The following is a 19028-nucleotide window of genomic DNA, read 5'->3' on the forward strand; positions in this document are numbered from 1 at the left end:
TTTCCTGTGTCCTTTCCAGTTTCCCCTCAATAAACCACTTTCACCCAAATCCTCTCACATCAGAGTTTGAACTCTGGAAACCCAACCTAGGATGCCGGGTCAAACCCACTTCTGGAAGTCACCAGGCCTGAGAAGGTAAAACTTTTCTCCAATACTCGGTTCAAAGATGCACCTTATTGCTTACTCCATATTGAAGTTTTCAGGATGTTTGACAATGATCACTTTTTTTTTTTAGAGGGAAAAAAAAAAAACACAAAAACTGATTCTCTTAGGGTATATCTTTGTCCCAGGATACCAACAAAATAATCTTGAAAAAAGTCAGATATTAGTATTTCTCAATCTGGGTTATATAGTCTTATACATAGTCATGAAATGTGTTTCATGAAGGGAAAAATCTAATAACACAAATGCAGCAGAAAGAAAGATTATGATAAGAATTCTAGTATGGCTAAAGAACACTATACAGTCCTGAAGAGAATATGAGCCCAGATACTGATGGGCTTCCCATCCCGCTGGAATTTGACCTTAATCCTATAAACACCAGAGATATTTAAATGAGGTAATGATATGAGACCAAAAAAAAATTTTTTTTTTTAAGACGAAGTTCTAACAGACTGAAGGGAACGACATGGGGAGAGGCTTGGATATACAGATTGGGCAGTCAGTTATATACGGAAATACAGCTTGGAATAGAAGATACAATTTGGGGTAAAGATGGGACTCTAAAGAAAATAAATGGATGTCAGAAGAGTATCCATTAAATACTGAGGAAACAAACCCTACAGTGCAATGGGTGGGCTAAAGGGAAGGAAGAAGTACAGTACATCAATAGAAACCAAGAGACAATAGTACTCAGAATCCATGGAGACACAATATCAAGCATCAGCATCTGCAGAAAAAAATCCAGTAATGTGAGAGCAAAATGTGATTTGGCCATTAGAAGGTCATTTGTGGTCAGAGAAAGAAAAATCTCAGTAGGTTAATGAGAGAGGAAGCCAGATCATAGGCATAAGATAAAACATTTTTGAGGGTGAGGGAGACTGGATCACATCGATATACTCTGGAGGAAGGATTCAGGGGAAAAAAAAGCCAAATAAATGCAAAATAACTACAAGATAACCAATATCCTAGAGGATGGGGAAGAATGCCATAGAGAAAAGGCAAAGGGATACGTTGCTTGGAGACAGGAGGGAAGATGGTTCAGGATGGGTTCCATGGTCAGGCTAGGGTGCCAGGGAGAAAGGGCAGCTGCTTGGAACAGTCGCTCTTCAGTTTGAAGAATAGAGTGAACTGCTGGGGGTCAGGAAGATGCAAATGGCATGAGTGCTATGAAGAAGGATGTAAAAAACCTGCAGAGCAGCAACAAGAAATGTAAGAGTCATAATCAGAGGCAAGAGAAAGAATTACCCAGCGGTATGGAAGGCCTGTTGGCTTCAAGTGCCGTTGTCCTCTTCAACCCCATTTCAATGAATGTCAATGTTCAGAGACAACTAGTAAAGAGAAAGAATGATTATAAATAAAAAGAATGGGTAGAAGGTTAGATTAATCTTTGGTTGCATATCGTCATGAGGGTGGCTGGGGTGGATAATGCCTTAAAAAAAGAAAAAAGACAAAATAAGAAAGAAATTGAGAGGGCTGGTAAAGGGGCATTTAAGTGATTCAACCACGGTGTTTAGGTTGAGTGGAAAAGGAATTGGTAACAACAGGAAGTTGTCAGAGTCATCTTGAGCTGGGCAAGTTCCAGGGTCCAAGCAGGGGCATGGGGCGGCAGGAATGCAGACCCAGATGGGCAGATCAACAGCTCCATCAAGCCTCTGGCTCTGATCCGCCATTGTACCAGGGGTGCAATCAGGCCTGTGTCTGCTTGCCTCTTGAGTAGACCAGCGATCCCATCTAAACAGCAGCTCTCCACTCCAATGGCCCGACACCCAGTCTGGTATTGTCTCCTGGGACATTGACCCAGTTGCCAAGTTTATGGGTGCTGGAGCTGCCACAGTTGGTGTGGCTGGTTCAGGGCTGGCATTGGAACAGTGTTCAGCAGCTTGATTGTTGGCGATGCCTGGAGCCCATCTCTTAAGCAGCAACTCTTCTAAGCCATTCTGGGCTTTGCCCTTTCTGAGGCCAGGGGGCCCTTCTGTTTGATGGTGGCCTTCCTCATCCTCTTCTCCATGCGAGGCTCCCTGGGAATCACCCACCCATCCCGGCTGCCCTGACTTCAGGCCGTGCCTGGTGTTGGAGTGTACTAAGCTTTCCCTTGAAACACAAGCTGTCTCTTAAAAAGAAGAAAACGAAAAAAGGAAAAAAAAAAGCAACAGTCAGATCTGGGTAGAGATCTGGGAAGTCGGATCTAGGGTCAGATTTGGGAGGACAATTCAGGCAAGAAGAAAAGTATAAAGAAAGCTCCAGAAGCAGGATAAGCCTTCACAAAGTGTAATGCCAGTGCAAAGAGGCCCCTTGAAAGCAGAGAATGTGTGCTGGGGATTGGAGGTGGACAGCTGGTGGGATTTGAAAGCCCAGTGGAGCTTAGAAGCGAATGGCACGCACACGGGGGAGTACATCTAAGCTAATCTTTGAAAAAGGTGAGAATGTGAGGCTTGATAGAAGTTGGGACATAGAGAGTATTGGCAAGAAGCAGCAAAAATGATCCTACTTCTGGCCTCTTGCCCTGAAAACTAGAAGGATAACAATATCCTTGACAAAGTGGATTAGGTAAAAAGGAAAACAGGTCCAAGTGGAGAGGGAGACGAATTTAATGTTAGTTACGATGAAACATGTAAGTAGGAATTTCCTCAAGGCTCCGGGAAATACACATTTTAAAATATAAGCTGAACAATTTGGGGGTCAGGCCTGGAGTGTTCTGGTTTTAGGTCTCAGTATTATGTGTGAACCCGCTGTCACTAACCCAAACTCCTCCCCACCATCGAGTTTACCCCAATAATTTCCGAGTCAGAATCTATGCGGCGGTGGTCAACTGGCATAATTTTGTTAAAAAGCTAGCATGTAGATAGAGAGAGCATTAAATCACAGGTGGTATTCGGTAGAGTTCTTCTTGAGAAGTGATTTGATCTTTCAATTGATAAACCCAGCACGGTGCTTTTTGGACCGGGAGAGCAATTCACACACCCAGGGTGGTGGGAGACAGAGACGGTAGAGCAGGAGAATAGGGCCTTGCCAGGCTTGGGAAATTCTTCAAGTACTGATATGAATCACAGTCCAGCTCGGTCTGGGGGGGCGGGTACAATGATGCTGGGTATGGCCGAGCACATTAGTTCTAACCATTAGTGTACTTAAGACTCAAGGCCATGAAAATGACTTAAGAAAAAATATGTAATCTCAGGGGCAGATGGAGTTAATCCTCCTTCAAAAACCCGGATTTTATTTTTCTTTTTAAAACAAGATCCTGCTCATCATACTGGAAAATAATTTATTCATCATAAGTACATATGTATTAGTAATTTATGGCTTACAAATATTGTCTCTGAGGCTCTTTTCTTATCCATAGTGCTGTGTAAATTGCCTTTATTAAGCCAAGTCCATGAGATGTTATCTGCTAATTCTGAGGTTAATGCAAGAAACAGGTTGGTTTGCCTCCCTTGATCCTCTTAAACAATATTCTCTTCTTTCTATCTCAAATTTTATTTTCTTTTCCTCCTTGAGCACCATCATCTTGGCACAACCAACTTTCACATCTCATAAGAGTAGAAGCAAAGACTTTTTTCCAGAAGAAAAGAAGACGCAAGTTTCATACACTGTTCCATCTTGCATTGTTCCTGCTGCTCACAGTGCGTGTGTGATGTCTTGTCCCCAAGGACGTGTGGTGATTATCCAACATGGTAGGTGTAATTTATCAGCTCCCCCCCACCAAGTATTTGAAGAAACAATTCTACCCACAGTCCAATAAAATCCCTTTTCATCACCGAGGATGTATCTATGGCACCAGTGACTGACCAAGCACAGGTGGTATTTGCTAGGACTTAGAAATGAAATGCTTTCCCCAGAGTGAACAGCTTCTTACAAAAATATTCAGGGTACAGTGTGTTCCTGGCGTGTAGCACCTGTTACCCACTCGTTTAAATGTCTCATGAAGGGGACAGAGAAAAAAATAGTTTCTCCCTGTCTCTGGGAACATACATAAATTTAGCCTACGATTCTTTTTTGGCCACTGAAAAGTTTGAATTACCTTAAGAAAGGCCATAGGATATAACTTCTTGAAGATGCTCTTCACATTAGAATTTAATTACATAATATGACTGAGAGGCAATGGTGGGCAGGAGAGAGAAGGAGAAAAAAAAAACAGAGATAAAAGAAATGAAAAATAAAATGGAAGGCAATGTTATAAATCCAGACATGAAATCGGGGTAAAAAACAAAACTCACCCATTTATCCTTACTGCGAATGTTTGCATTATGTCAAAATATTTGGTCCTCCGTCTCTATTTGATTATGAAATGTGCAATTTGGGCAACAGTTTTTTAAATATTGAAAACCCACCTCTCTAGGTGTGAAGATGCTATTGACCGACTTTCTTTAGGAGGTAAACTGAGTTTATATTATTTTTCCTACATTTTGAGATAAACTCAGTCTAAATAGCAACCCAAATGTTGCTTCCCTCCAGACAGCTGGTCTTGACTCTAACATCAGCCACAAAAATACACTGGCCTAACGTTATTTTATTCAATAGCATCATTGACATTGCTGAAAACACAGGAAAATTTGAATGATTTTGGAAACCAAGTTTTGGTTTCCTTTGTACCATACTCTTAAATGAGCATCACTTACTACAAAATGCACGTCTTGCAAGTACTTTCAAAGCATGTGTGAAGGGATTGTGCATGTGGACACAAGTGTGTGTGCTCACAGGGACACAGACCCACACTCCACCGCGCTCACACAAAGCTGTGGACGTTATGCACCTGACCTCTTCAGCAGTCTGTGACTGTATTGCAATGAAACACCTGTCTGCACGCTCTGGACTACTGCAACTTTCAGAGCACGGCTTATTAATAGCCACCCTGTGAGTAGTCCCCCAGCCTCGTGAGGCTGCTTTCAGAATTACAAACATACTCATAAGAAGGGAATTCAAGGTCAGCAGTCTGTGGTAAGCAAGTCCTATATTTATAAAGTCGCTAGAAATGGAGAACTTATCATTCTTGCTCTCCATGCTTGCTGGACTCAGGACCAGCCACTATTTTCACAGAATCTTTTTTTAACGCAGGGATGAACCTCTAACGTGCATCTGTGGTTCCAGCTCACCCTGAGGGTTTGCAACTTTAGTGACTGGCCAAGGACTAACACTTTGGAATCAGTCCTACCTTCTCTTCTTGCCTGGCGGGCTCACCTCAGGAGCAGGTGCTAAAGATAGAGCCCCAACGAGCCTCAGAAGAACTCATCATTGTCCCTGCAGCTCTGTTCCAAAAGTCGGAGAACGTGCAGTGATTAGAAACGTGCATTTGTTGCGGTGTATGTGTATGTGTGTGTTTTCACGTTGCGGCTTAGACAAAAATGGGGGTTTTCGGGCTTTTCATCAAAGTCCAGTGAGGGCTTGTGCTTAGTTTTGAACTCTGACCAGCTCTTTTAAGACCCCTTTAGATACAAAGATTCCTTGTTTTTGTAGGAAGATGAGCAATGGGGATTTTGCACAATGCTGAGTGTGCAGTTACCATAGAATATGGGTAAAAAAAGATTTATGTGCAGAATTATGAACAAATTCAGAAAAAAATAAAAATATAAAATATAGAAATCATAAAATGAATGTGGGCAGCCACAGGTGAAACTCTTTCCAGAAATAATTCAAGTAAATAATGGGAAGCTCTTTAATTTCATCCAGAAACTAGGTACTTCCCTCAAAGCTCATTAAAAATGCATAAATTTAAATGTAACAAAGATCTGACAAATAAGGAGATAATAATAATAATAACAATAATAATGCATAAGCCACAGTACTATACATGGCACTGAATGTTTGTTCCTTCCTCACCCAAATAATTATAAAATGTAATGTTTTAAGGATAGGTGTCAGTAGTCTGTATGAAGAATAGAGGGGAAAAAAAAAAAAAGCCTCTTTCTGAGTATTACCAGAAATATCCAATGGTGAGAGTTGCCTAGCTGCCCTATGTAAACATTCTGTTTATCTTGGCAGGCACTTACTTATATGGGGAACCTGGCATTAGTGCAGGATAATGTGATAACATTAACCAGAAAGATTATTTAACTTTCTCTACACGGACTCAATACCCACCAGAAATGTTTGGACATCAGTTTTTTTTCTTGACTTTCCTAATAGGACAAGTTTGCTTTTGGCAAACACTAGAAATATTCTAATTTACTTTATGATATTTTTGCCAAGTACCAATTAATAGTAATTTTCTTTCTAAATTAACATATAACGTATTATTTGTTTCAGAGGTACAGGTCTGTGATTCATCAGTCTTACATAATGACCAGGGCTCATTACAACACATACCCTCCCCAGTGTCCATCACCCCGTTATCCCATTCCCTCCACCCCACCTCCCTCCAGCAACCCTCAGTTTATTTCTTTCCTATGATTAAGACTCTCTTATGGTTTGTCTCCTTCTCTTGTTTTCTTGTTTCTGTTTAAAGACACATTTTGATAAGTTTTATAATAAAGAGAATGTATGCCTCAAAATTTGATCACCAGATTTATGATTTCGAGTTGGGAGAATCTTTTATCACCTCTCCTCTCAAAATCCAACTCCCTAAAATCCATGAAGACAAAACAAAAACAAATAGATTAAAACAAGAAAATTGGATATCTTTTTTTTAAAAAAATCAGTCAGATATCTGTAATCCCAAGCCATCATGCTTAAAGACTGAAGGACACAGAGGACTATCTTAGATGAATGGAAGGAGTAAAATCTTGCATGTGCATCTACGAACTCATTTGTCCCTGACAACCCAGAAAGCCTTAGAAATTGGAATTACTAAGAATAATTTGAAGAGATTGAGGAAAGTATTTGAATAAACACCGAGGGATCAGTTAATCCCACATCCCTGGTCCACATTCCCTCTGAGAGCCTTCAAATGACTATCCCTCTTCTAGCACACCTGCAGGCATAGGCCACAGCAGAGAGCAAGATACCATACTAGGGGAAAATGTAGAATTAAGTTAAAGTTGGATTAATAAATTTTCGATCTGAGACTTCCCATTTCACCAAATTCCAGAAAGCTGGTAGCCATGTCAATTTCCACCAGTAGGTGTAACAGAAAATATACTGTACTATACGGCTTCGCAGAAAATCCCAGGAGGAACAGACATTTGGGGATTTTACAACGTAGAAGCTGACCAGTCAGTCATGGTTATTAACACAGGAGGTTCAGCAGTGCAGAAACACAAGCCACACCCACAGAACTTCCTATTCAATTTTTAAGGCCTTGATCTTAATTAGACACAAAACCAAAGAACTGAAAGCTTCTAAAATTAAACTGAGAAGAGAACCAAAACAAATTCAGGAAGAAGAAAAAATACTGTAATTAATATCCTTGGAGAGATAAGAGAAGTATTGAACCCATGGAACAAAACCAACAGGCATAAAAAGAAACATTCATGGAACAAGAAATAGATAAATAAAAATTGAATAAAAATTCAACAAAAGAATTGGAAGATCAAAAATGCAAACACATAACCAATAGGAGTGAAAAGATGAAAGAAAAATAATTAAGCAAAGAGGCCCAACATCTGACTAACAGGAGTTCCATAGAGAAAACCAGAAAATTCCCACCTCTGAAGGATGTAAGTCTCCATTTTGAAAAGATCTACCATCAAGTGCCTGAAGCTATACATGAAAAGGGGGAGGAATAAAGAAGAGACCCTCTAGAGTAAAAGGGGGTACACACAAAAATATCAGGAATAAAAATTGCTTTTGCTTTCTAAAAGCAACATAGAATGGGAGAGGAGAGCAGTGTGATGAATTTCAAATTTTTTTTTAAAAAGAGAGAGCACATGATCAAATGGAGAGAAGAGCAGAGGTTGAGAAATTTCAAGCAGGCTCACCACTGAGTGCAGAGTCACACTTGGGACTTGATCTCATGACCCTGAGTTCATGACCTGAGCTAAAACCAAGAGTCAGGTGCCTAATCCACGGAGCCACCCAGGTGGCTCTCTAATTTTTAATGTGTATGATAGCCAACATGGTAGTCTCCATCCAAACACATTATCACCCACATATAATATTAAAAATGACATAAGCATTTTAAGAAATGCTGTGTCTCAAAAATGTTCATCTCTCATACTCTGTTTCTCCAGAAGCTATGGTAGATTCCATCTGTAACCAGGGATAAACCAAGAAGGTAGAAGACCCATAATCAGGAAACCAATCCAGAATGGAGGGATCAAAAATGGAGAGGAGCAAAAGGAATTCTCCAAAGACTGCAAAGTATCCAAGATGATAGTTGGGCAGAAGCCTGCTCACAGAGCAGAGCACTTCCAGACTGGACAGAAGACCCCAGAAGAGAAGTTTCCGGTGGAAATAAAGATGAAGAAGAAATTGATAGATTAACAGATTTGGATTCATGGGGATTTGAATGAGGCAATATTTTAGATAGCTACTAGAAAGTATATGATGACTTAGCTATAATTTTAAGATAAACTGAGAAAACAGTAGAAAAAGGTTATTAATTCCAGGGAAAATTCTATAGGAATGCAGTATAAATACAGCATGCTACTTGGTTCAACAGCGAATAGTGTTTGCCTTAGTCACACTAAAGATAACATTGACTGTGGCTTTATTGCCAAACTGTGAAAGAGTTGGATAATGGTTAAAGTTAATAATTAGGGGCACCTGGGTGGCTCAGTCAGTTAAGCGTCTGCCTTCAACTCTGTTCATGATCCCAGGTTCCTGGGATCAAGGCCCAAGTTGGGCTCCCTGCCCAGTGGGGAGGCTGCTTCTCCCTCTCCCTCCTGCCGCTCCCCTTGCTTCTGCTCACTTGCTCTATTAAATAAATAAATAAAATCTTAAAAAAAAAAGTTAATAATCAAAATCAAACAATATTGTATACTACTTAGGAAGAAAGATACCAGTACCAGAAAAGCTAAGAAAGGTGGTATTTCTTATCTCCAAAGGAAGATCTCTGTGTCGAATAAGCTTTTGGTAATGGGAAAGGGGGATAGACACTACTATAAGCTTTCAGCGATAGTTTACTTTGGAAATAAAGAATCAACTTAGAATTAAATTTTTAAAAAGCTTATGACCCCACTAAAACAACTAATAAAAACTGATTTCCAAACACACAATGAAGACACAGACTCTGAGCCCTACCATACTCCAGATGTTCCAGGAAGTATAGCTTTAAACAGCCCATTAGCTCCTCCTTCATTTATCTGGAATTTGTCATTGTTGTGCATTCACCATGTCACTGAAGGCGAAGTAGGGAATGAACTAGAAAATGTCCTTGCCCTCATGCAATGTATATCTCATCCGGAAGACATTAGATATAAAACATTGGTTCTAATTCAAGGAGGGAAAGGGTGAGAGAGAGAGTTCTTGAAGGAATCCAAGGGACTGATGGAACAAATGAGTTTGGGTTGAAAACACTTTCAAGATCCAAATAATCCCTTCATGTTGAACACATTTTTAAAATGAGTTATATAGAAATATCCAAGTTTTTGGAGAAAGGTTGTTTTTTTGTTTTGTTTTGGGGTTTTTTGGTTTTTTATTTTCATATTTTCTTGAGAGAGGGAGAACAAACAAGCAGGGAGGAGGGTCACCGAGAGAGAGGGAGAAGCATAGTCTCTGCTGAGCAGGGAGCCTGATGTGGGGCTCAATCCCAGGACCCTGAGATCATGACCTGAGCCAAAGGCAGACCCTTAACCAACTGAGCCACCTAGGTGTCCCAGGTTGTATGTTTTGTAATATACCATATCAATTCCATGGTAATTTCACGGGGGAAGGAAAGAATGCATGCTATTGTTTCTGAAAAGTTAGACATAAAGTTCAAACACTTTTGTGTCAAACATTGTGGGACAACTTTTCCCTAACTTTAGCCCTAACCATAATGAATTCTCTTCTGGGAGAAAAAGAACCACCAAAAGTCATAATGTGTCAACCGAGGAAGGCTATGCCAAAGTTATATTTAATACCCCATCCTTATTATATTCACAAAATGAATTGAAATTCACTGTGCATGACCATAAACAGGGCTGTTGTCAGAGGGCTTCCATTCCCAAGCTCTCTGTCTACTGAACGCATCTGAGCTTTAATCAACAATAGCATCTTACATTATGTTTCACTTGTGAACATGATGCAACAATGATGCTATGGCATGACTGTTCCTGCAAAATATTCATTTCACGTTTTGTCCATTTATTGAACATTTTTGGACCACTACAATGTATAGGACCCTGTTCATAAGCATTCCATGGTAACCACTATGAAACTCACATTCAAAGATGAAGAAACAAAGAATCTATAAAGCAGTAAGTGAATATCCTCAAAATCTTCCAACAGAGATAATCTCTATAAATAAAATACAACACAGAGAAGGAAGATGCTGATTAAAATGGAGTGGGTCAAGAACATGCTCAGAGCAATGGGAAACCCATAGCATCCCTTGGTCTAGTAATAGGTCTGATAGGTTCCTTGCCCTTGGCCAGAGAATTTCCTTTTTTTTTTTTTTTTTTTTTTTTTTTTTTGATCATCTAGTAAGCAGTTTGACAAGTTATCATTTTATCCCCATGGTCCAACATAGAAAGCATTTCTTCCCCTGTTCTCTGGACTTTCTCCTCTGATAATCTGAACTGCTTGTTTGTTTTCATCTAGACCTTATTTTTCCACATTCTTTACCTAGACATCAACCTCCTGATTTTGAACCTAACTCACATGTGATATGATTCCTGTAAAACCCCTTTTTGGAACTCAATTCCTTTGGGACCTGGAATTGTATTTCTGTATGACCACAAAGAAGTGCACTCTGAGTGGGAGACTGATAGTTTTCTCACTGCAAAGTAGATGAGAGGTTGTTTTTATTTTTATTATTTATTTATTTATTTATTTTTGTTGAGGGGTGCTGCTTTCCTTTGCTGGTTCAGAACACTCTCAAATTTCCCACATGGTATTTGGCCCTTTCTAGCATACAGGACGATAAGACTTCATGTCTTCCGGGCTTCCAATCCTCAAGGGACTTGAAAGTCTTTGAAAATCCATTTTACTAGCAAAAGGAATTTTATTTTATTTTATTCTTGTGGGTTTTCTAATATTGATGCTAGGTTTAATTAAAAGTGAGGAAATCCTGAAAATGAGTTGTACCAGTTAATTTTCTGTTCTTATACAATTACTATAACCTAAGAAATAGCTGGTGTCTGAAATGTGAGAAAAGGAGACTGCAGTGTAAATAATTTTCTACATAAAAGATGCTAAATGAAAAGGGCAATTCAGAGTTTTATAAGCTACCTACACAAACACAGTCCACCACGAATGCCCAGGCAGTAGCTAAGTACCGCTCCCAGGCATGTCATTGGCTAATGGGCTTCCTAACCCCAAATTCTTCTCTGCGGTTCCACAAGGAACATAGTCATGATCTCATTTAGGTCTCCCTGTTGTGTCTTTGCCACAAAGTATAATCTTTTCCTGTCTGGGGTTCTTTTCAAACTGCAAGCCACTGCACACTTTCTTTTTACAGGCTGGATCCCAGGTCTGCAATGCTAGCTCCTGCTGTGTTGAACATCTGTTTGGAGTCTTCCTACTTATTTTTCTTTCCCTACTTGCTTTCCCGCTGGTTATTTCCCACACCCAAATTCCTTGACAAAATGGGGTTAGCAACATCAGTTTGCTTACTTCCCGGGACTCAAGTCTTTTACATTTTATAATATCCCACACACAGAGAATAATAGCATTCTTTTTTTTTTTTTTAAGATTGATCTAATTTTAAAAATATATATATATATATTTTTAAATTTTTAAATTTTTTAAAATTTAAAGAGAGTGAATCTCAAGCAGACACCCTGCTGAGCGCGGAGCCTGCTCCTCTCAATCCCCTGAGATCATGACTTGAGCTCAAATCAGGAACTGGAAGTTTACCCAGTAGAGCCACACAGGCATCCCAGAATAATAGCATTCTATGCATGCTATGATTCAACAGTCTGTTGAAAGAAGCCATGGAAGGATGGAAGCCTCCTTTTTTTGACTCCCATACATGGCATTCAACAGAAATGACCCTGCCTTCATTGAACAAAATGTTTGGACTCCATCACCTTATATATTTCCTGTTGAACAGAAGCAGGGTTTGAAAGGGCCTAGATTGAGTCATATTATCCATAATAATTGAAAAAGGGGAGCAGAGTAAGTGGGGAAACAAGGTATTTTATATAAAGCCATGTTGAACAAAGAAAGATTGGACTGACTCTAACACCGCAAGAACATACCAGAAAGTGCTTTAAGCCAAGTGATTCGAAGTACAAGAATAGAAAAGGATGTTAGGGTTCTTTTGAAAAAAGCAAGATGGAACTATGGCCATCAAATCATTGCTCAGTGTTACAGTAAATCAAGTACATGGTCACAGTCCGGAGAAAACCTAAAAATCATACAAGATGTTATTAATCAGGAATAGACAATCCTCTTTACAAAACAAAACTCCTTAAATAGAAAATGCTCACAATTGACATATTCTTCTCATTTGAGATATCAAAAATTCAAAGCATAATTTCATAATATATGAGAGGAAAGAAGGCTTTCAACAGCCCCCTTTGGCCCACATCTGTATCCCCATCTGCAAAGCAGGTTATGGAGAATCTTCCCTCCATTTAAACTTTCCTTTAGGTGCATGGGTGGCTCGATTGGTTGAGCGACTGCCTTCGCCTCAGGTCAGGATCCTGAAGTCCCAGGATTGAGTCTGCATAGGGCTCCCTGCTCAGCAAGGAGTCTGTGTCTCCCTCCACCTGCCCTTCCCTGCCTTGTGCACACACACACACACACACACACTCTCTCTCTCTAATAAATACAATCTTAAAAAAAATTAAAAAAGAATAAACTTTCCTTTACAATTCATGAACATAAAATGTAGAACTAGGTTCAGTGTAAACATTATCAGGCAAACCAGATCAGTCTTTTATTTCTAATCTTTGCCTTAACATGTTTTAACAAGTGCTCATCACTTAAAAAAAGTGATTTTAGAATGAATTTACATACTAAATATCTAGATCTGACCATGAAGTGCCAAGCAGAACTTCCAAAGGCACTCCTGGGCACACTTTCGTCACTACTTGACATTGGATATACTGCATTGGGGTTCCCCATTCACTGTAGCAGGAAAAGCTGCACTTTAATCCCCAATTTCCAGGAGTGTATCCCCTCACTGAGCAGATGTAACGATTTTCCATTGGTTTTTAAGTCTCTAGGAGCCGAGCTGTAACAGCTGGCAATTAACCTGCTAGTGGCTGAGGCCAAAATGCTTAGTCCTCCACCAGAAGGGAAACTCGTGAATATCAAAAACTTGCCAAAACATCTAGTCATGGGCTTTGATGAATTTCTTACGGAGGCGACCCACAGTACCTCCCCTCAGGCCTGAGATAGGTGTCCCTTGATCCTATTCTAGAGCTCCTCTAACAGAAAGAGAAGCCGAGTAACAAGAACTGCAGGGTACATGGGACAGTTCTTGGCTATTTGGAGACCGAACCCGATGTGTTACTATTTCCTTTTTTTTTTTTCCCTTTAAGCAGATGATTCCAAGACATGTGTCATGTGGATTCTCAGGCCATTCCATAGTACAGAGCAACTCATCAGTCATAGCAGTGGCCAACTGAAGAACTCAGCTTGGGTCATTTTTCCTTCCATATATTTCTCTGCCTCTCTCTTGTTCCTGCTTCCATGGATTCGGACTCTCAAATAGGCTATTTAAACATAAGTATTTGGTGGATGGAACTAGAAGGTATTATGCTAAGCAAAATAATTGTCAGAGAAAGACAATTATCATACGGTTTCACTTGTATGTGAAATTTAAGAAAGGAGAAAATAAAGAGAGACAAAATCAGAGAGGGAGACAAACCATAAGAGACTCTTAATCATAGGGGACAAACTGAGGGTATCTGGAGGGGAGAAGTTTGGCGGGGTGAGGTAACTGGGTGATAGACATTAAGGAGGGCATGTGATATAATGCGCAATGGGTGTTCTCTAAGACTGATGAATCACTGAACTCTACCTCTGAAACTAATAATATATTATATGTTAATTAAGTGAAATTAAAAAAATAAAATAAACATGAGTATTTGAGGCTTTCAGGGGAACCCAGGCTGATGGGGTCATTCTGGTTACACTGTAAGAAGTAGTGTCACAGGATGTGAGCCCCTGTGAGTCATTATGAAACCTTGGGACATCTAGAAACCATTATTACTATCTCTCACATCTTTAGTGAGTATCATTAGCCTACCTAAGGAGATAATAGATAAAGCCCGTAGCATGATATGAAGCCCATGAGAAGCCTTCGTTAAACTTTTGTTTCCTTCCCCAACTACCACAGTAAATTATGGTTTTTTTTCTCCAGCTTTGTGGAAACGAACTGAAGAATAGACTTTCCTGAGTAGGACATACGTTCAGAAGTTTGCATTACACTTTGGTGGTCCTATTAATGTCAGTGAGTTTCTCCAGAAACCAGTATTGATGTCATTTAAATATTTGAAATGGTTCATTGGAAACATAAACAGCACCAGTAGGTTGATTCTGTGTTTTTTTTTACCTAGATAATGGATGGAGAACTAGGTCCTAGCTGATTTTCTTTGTTCTTCTACTCTAGATTCTTAAATTTCAGGTAGCACATCAGAAAACATAAAACTTGTTAAGGTCCTTATTATAGTCTGATCAGCTTTAAGGATCTGGAATGCCTTAGGCCGAAAATTCCTTAGAAACTGATTTTTACTTTTCCTCCAATTTCTCACTCATCACTCAGAACAATCTTTCTCTGCCAAAATCTGCCAAGAGCTGGAGATGAGCAAAAGAACCTTTATTTGCTCACACATAGATGACATTTTTCTATTGTCCCATGCATGTGGTCACATGTGGCACTGTGATTTTGCTTGTAATAATATTGATTCGCCACCTATGCCCTCTGGAATATACCAGACTATGGAGAAGTCTTGTAATTTCTACTCAGACCATCACTACAAATCTAAGATAATACCTACTGGTTAACATCCTGCATTTCCTTATGATCAATTCAATAGATTTCAAGCTTGAATCAAGGTCTTTACGAATCTCATTGATCTTCCACTTGTACCCATGAGAAGAACAGGACTTATCTTCTTCACCGTACAAATTATTCTTCTCATAATGACACCTGCTCTAGTTCCTTGATGGAAATAATGGGGTTATTTCAAATGATGGTCTTGAGAGGGTCCTGGGTGGCTCATTTGGTGAAGCATCTGCCTTTGGCTCAGGTCATGAACTCAGGGTCCTGAGATGGAGCCTCATGTCATGCTCCCAGCTCAGCAGGGAGTCCACTTCTCCCTCTGTCCCGCCCCTTTGCTGGCATTCTCTCTCAAATAAATAAATAAAATCTTTACAATAAATAAAATAAAATGATGTTATTCAGAATATGTTGAGTTCTGACGCCAAAATATTCACCATGAGCAGACAGTAACTACACTCACAGTGATGAGCGTTTTGCAATATACACAACTATCATTTCACTATGTTGTATACCTGAAACTAATACGATATTACATGCTGACTTCACTTCAAGTAAAAAAAATATTCACAGTGAGGTTTGGTTTCTGTTCCATAATAATGAATATTATTATAATGCATGGCCAGAATAAAACCTCACCATTGTGTGGACTCCCTGAAGCCATATTCTTTAGAAAGTCTTTGGGATACAGCAGAATATTACTTTCAATAAATCAGCCTATTCTTTCCAGTGTATATTAATATTAGCTGCTTGTTATATTTATATTTATTTTTCTGATGATGTGTTTCACTATCTGTATTTCCCTATGAATTATGTTATCTAAGGGAAGGAAATACACCTTACCCATTTAAATATTTATAGCTTTGAGTGTATACCAAGCTTTTTAAATGAATTATTGATTTGATGAATTTGGTTTGGTCTCAGTGACACAACTCGGAATGTTAATACAAAATGGAACAGCTTCCCAAACTGAATTTTTGGAAGATCATGTATATCCTGAAAGTTGAATATAATCAACCTCATTAATTCTAGGATTACTCTCCCTATTAATCAGTAGTTCATACATAAAATAAATATCATGTACGAAAAGCGCAGATTCTTCTATCTCAATGAGTCTTTCTCCAAATATATCCTAGGAAGAGGCTCATTTAGGGGTGATTGTTAAAAATCAGTTCAGATTACTTGGCCCGATTCCAGACATTGTGATCAGAATCCCTAGGGCTAGAAGCCAGGAATTTTCATTTTTAATAAGCTCCCTAGTTGGTTCTTCAAGCCACTAAAGAATGAGAACCGCTCATCTAAAAGCTAACATAAAATAAGTTTAAAACTCTGCTCTGATGGTAGCAAACTGTCACTTTGTTTTCCACACTGGATCTTTACTCTGAAGTACTTTACAAGATGAGAATCAGCATTTTTTTTTTTTCCGAGTAAGACTCCCCCCTATTTGCTAAAGTAAATAATAGCAAAATTAAGAACGAGCTATAAATTGTGCTAAATGCTGATAACTTGAAATCTCCAGAATGGAATAAATTACTGACTATTGCACTTTAAATGGACATTAAGAGTGTTCCAAATTACCAAATGTTTTACCATTTTGATAAATTGGTTTTAATTTTTTATCAGACTATATTTAAGCAGCATGCGCCAGACAGTTCCATTAGGCATCCTCAATGGCATTTATTTTCCTTAATGTATACTACAAACTAAAGAGAGTTTAGAAAGCCTGATGCTCTCCTCCAGTGCACAGCTAGGAATACTGCCCCCTGGGTGTGGGGCTATGTTTACACTATGAGCCCCAGGAAGTAATACGAAAGTATGAGAGAAGCATAAGTTAGAGCATCATTAGTCTTTGACTTGATTTTGCAAACCTTACTCATGAATAAAAAAAAAAAAAAAAAAAGACAGAAAATTGCACCTGGTTGAAATGAAACAATTTGATAAGGCAGGCAGAGAGGTTTCTTTCACTTTATGGAAAAGGAAGGGGCAGAGAACATATAATAAAGGCAATCATGTCCTGAGAATCTAAGAGAAGCATAATTAACTCTTTGGCACCATGAGATAGACTCTCGCTGTGTATGATTCATTGCCATTAAGGACATGCCTGGAGCCTCTGACCAAGAAGAATTACAGGCACTTGTTATTACTTTAAAATATTCATGTTTCAGCTACAACACCACACATTTTCAATTGACAACTATGGAAAAAAACAAACACACAAACAAACTTTTTTCCTCCCTTTCCTGGCATAAGAACCCTACATAATTAACTATTTCATCTAACAACACTGATAGTTCCCATTACAAATATGGACTTCTGGCACTCTGTATCTTGAAATCAACATATTACATGAGTTTATCATCTTATTTTAACCCACATGTTAAGATTTATTTATCTATTTTAGAGAGAGAGAGAGAGAGAGCTGGGGGAAGGGCAGAGGGAGAGAAAGAGGGAGAAACCTCAAGCAGACTCTGCACTGAGCACAGAGCCCACATGGGGCTCTATCTCACAATCCTGAGATCATGACCTGAGCCAAAATCCAAAATCAAGAGCTTGGACATTTAACTGACTGAACCACCCAGGTGCCCCATTTTACCCACATTGGGAGAGTGAATTTGTCCACTTAGAGCTGATTGATGCAAATTAATGTGTTTTGATTGAAGACTGAACTCTGATGTTGAGAACCATGGCTTGGGTGGAAGGAACAGCCCATCCAAGCTTGCTCCCAGAGAAGCTGAAAGTTAAAAATGCACAAAAGCCAGCGGTCAGAATTTTGAAAGCTTAAGAGACTTGAAAAACAAACCTGCTGACAATGAGAGCCTAAAGACAAAGAATGTCATCTGGAAAATATCTGCAAAATAATAGTGACAATATAGAATTTATACACACCTAAGCAAAAACCATGCTTGAATTTCTTCTCTCATCTTTCTTTGTGTTGAAAGGAAATTCCTTCCTCTTTTGCATAGAAATGGGAATAGTTTTAATTTCATAAGAGCCAGATTTAATGCACCTCTGAGACTCAGCGTTAAAGAAGAAGGGGAAAGTTATGTAATGTGAGTTTTCTATTAGGGTACTGGTTCATCACTAGTGACACCGGGTGCTTTGGGTATCAAGACTGAGAAAGCAAAAATCACTGTTTGCTGCATGAACTATGTATTTGCAAGGTAGGCCTGTAGCTGGCAAGATTATCTCTGAAGTAGACGTACAAGGATAACATTCCATTATTTAAATTTGTTTTTATTATGTTCAATTAGCCAACATATAGGACATGATTAGTTTTTTAAAAAATTTTTAAATTATGTTTTTAATTTCTTTTCAATGTTCCAGAATTCATTGTTGATGCACCACGCCCAGTGCTCCATGCAGTACATGCCCTCCTTAATACCCACCACCAGGCTCCCCCAACCTCCTCCCCACCTCCCCTCCAAAACCCTCAATTTGTTTCTCAGAGTCCACAGTCTCTCATGGTTCGTCTCCCCCTCCAATTTCCCCCAACTCACTTCTCCTCGAACTTTCCTTCTCATTCTCTGAATTTATCTCCTTTATCCCAAGTTTCAGGAGGACCACTTGGGACCTTTTCCATACTGGCCCCTCCCCACTACCACCCAATCTCACCATATGACACAACCCAACAGCAGATCTACAAACATATTGCCTTAATGTCTCAGAAGCCAGTAGAGTGACTTCATATGCCAGACGCTTGCCACATGCAGGTTACATTGAAATTAAGTATCTCCTTTCTGCAGAAATCTGCCACATTTAAACGATTAAAATTTCTCCAATCCACTCTATCCACAGAACAGATCCTTTGTCAGCCTACTTTATAACATTTTATTAGGCTCTTAACAAAACTTGTATTTTTTATGTATGTTTTTGTCACTAAATATACTTAATGATGTGT

At 39.1% G+C, this 19028-nt stretch overlaps 1 long non-coding RNA gene across 1 annotated transcript in view; it reads left to right on the top strand.

Annotated features, from left to right (window-relative positions):
- The window catches only part of LOC123394365, a 63458-nt gene extending 57030 nt beyond the window's left edge, over nt 1-6428 (top strand). Inside the window, exons 3-5 of the long non-coding RNA XR_006609053.1 lie at nt 20-135; nt 3658-3833; nt 5215-6428. This is a non-coding gene — a long non-coding RNA (uncharacterized LOC123394365). The remainder of the gene's footprint in view (nt 1-19; nt 136-3657; nt 3834-5214) is intronic.
- Nucleotides 6429-19028: the final 12600 nt, after the last annotated feature.

The sequence above is a fragment of the Mustela putorius genome, unplaced genomic scaffold, assembly GCF_011764305.1.
Source record: "Mustela putorius furo isolate JIRA1106 unplaced genomic scaffold, ASM1176430v1.1 tig00003834_pilon_pilon_pilon, whole genome shotgun sequence".
NCBI classification, from domain to species: Eukaryota; Metazoa; Chordata; class Mammalia; order Carnivora; family Mustelidae; genus Mustela; species Mustela putorius.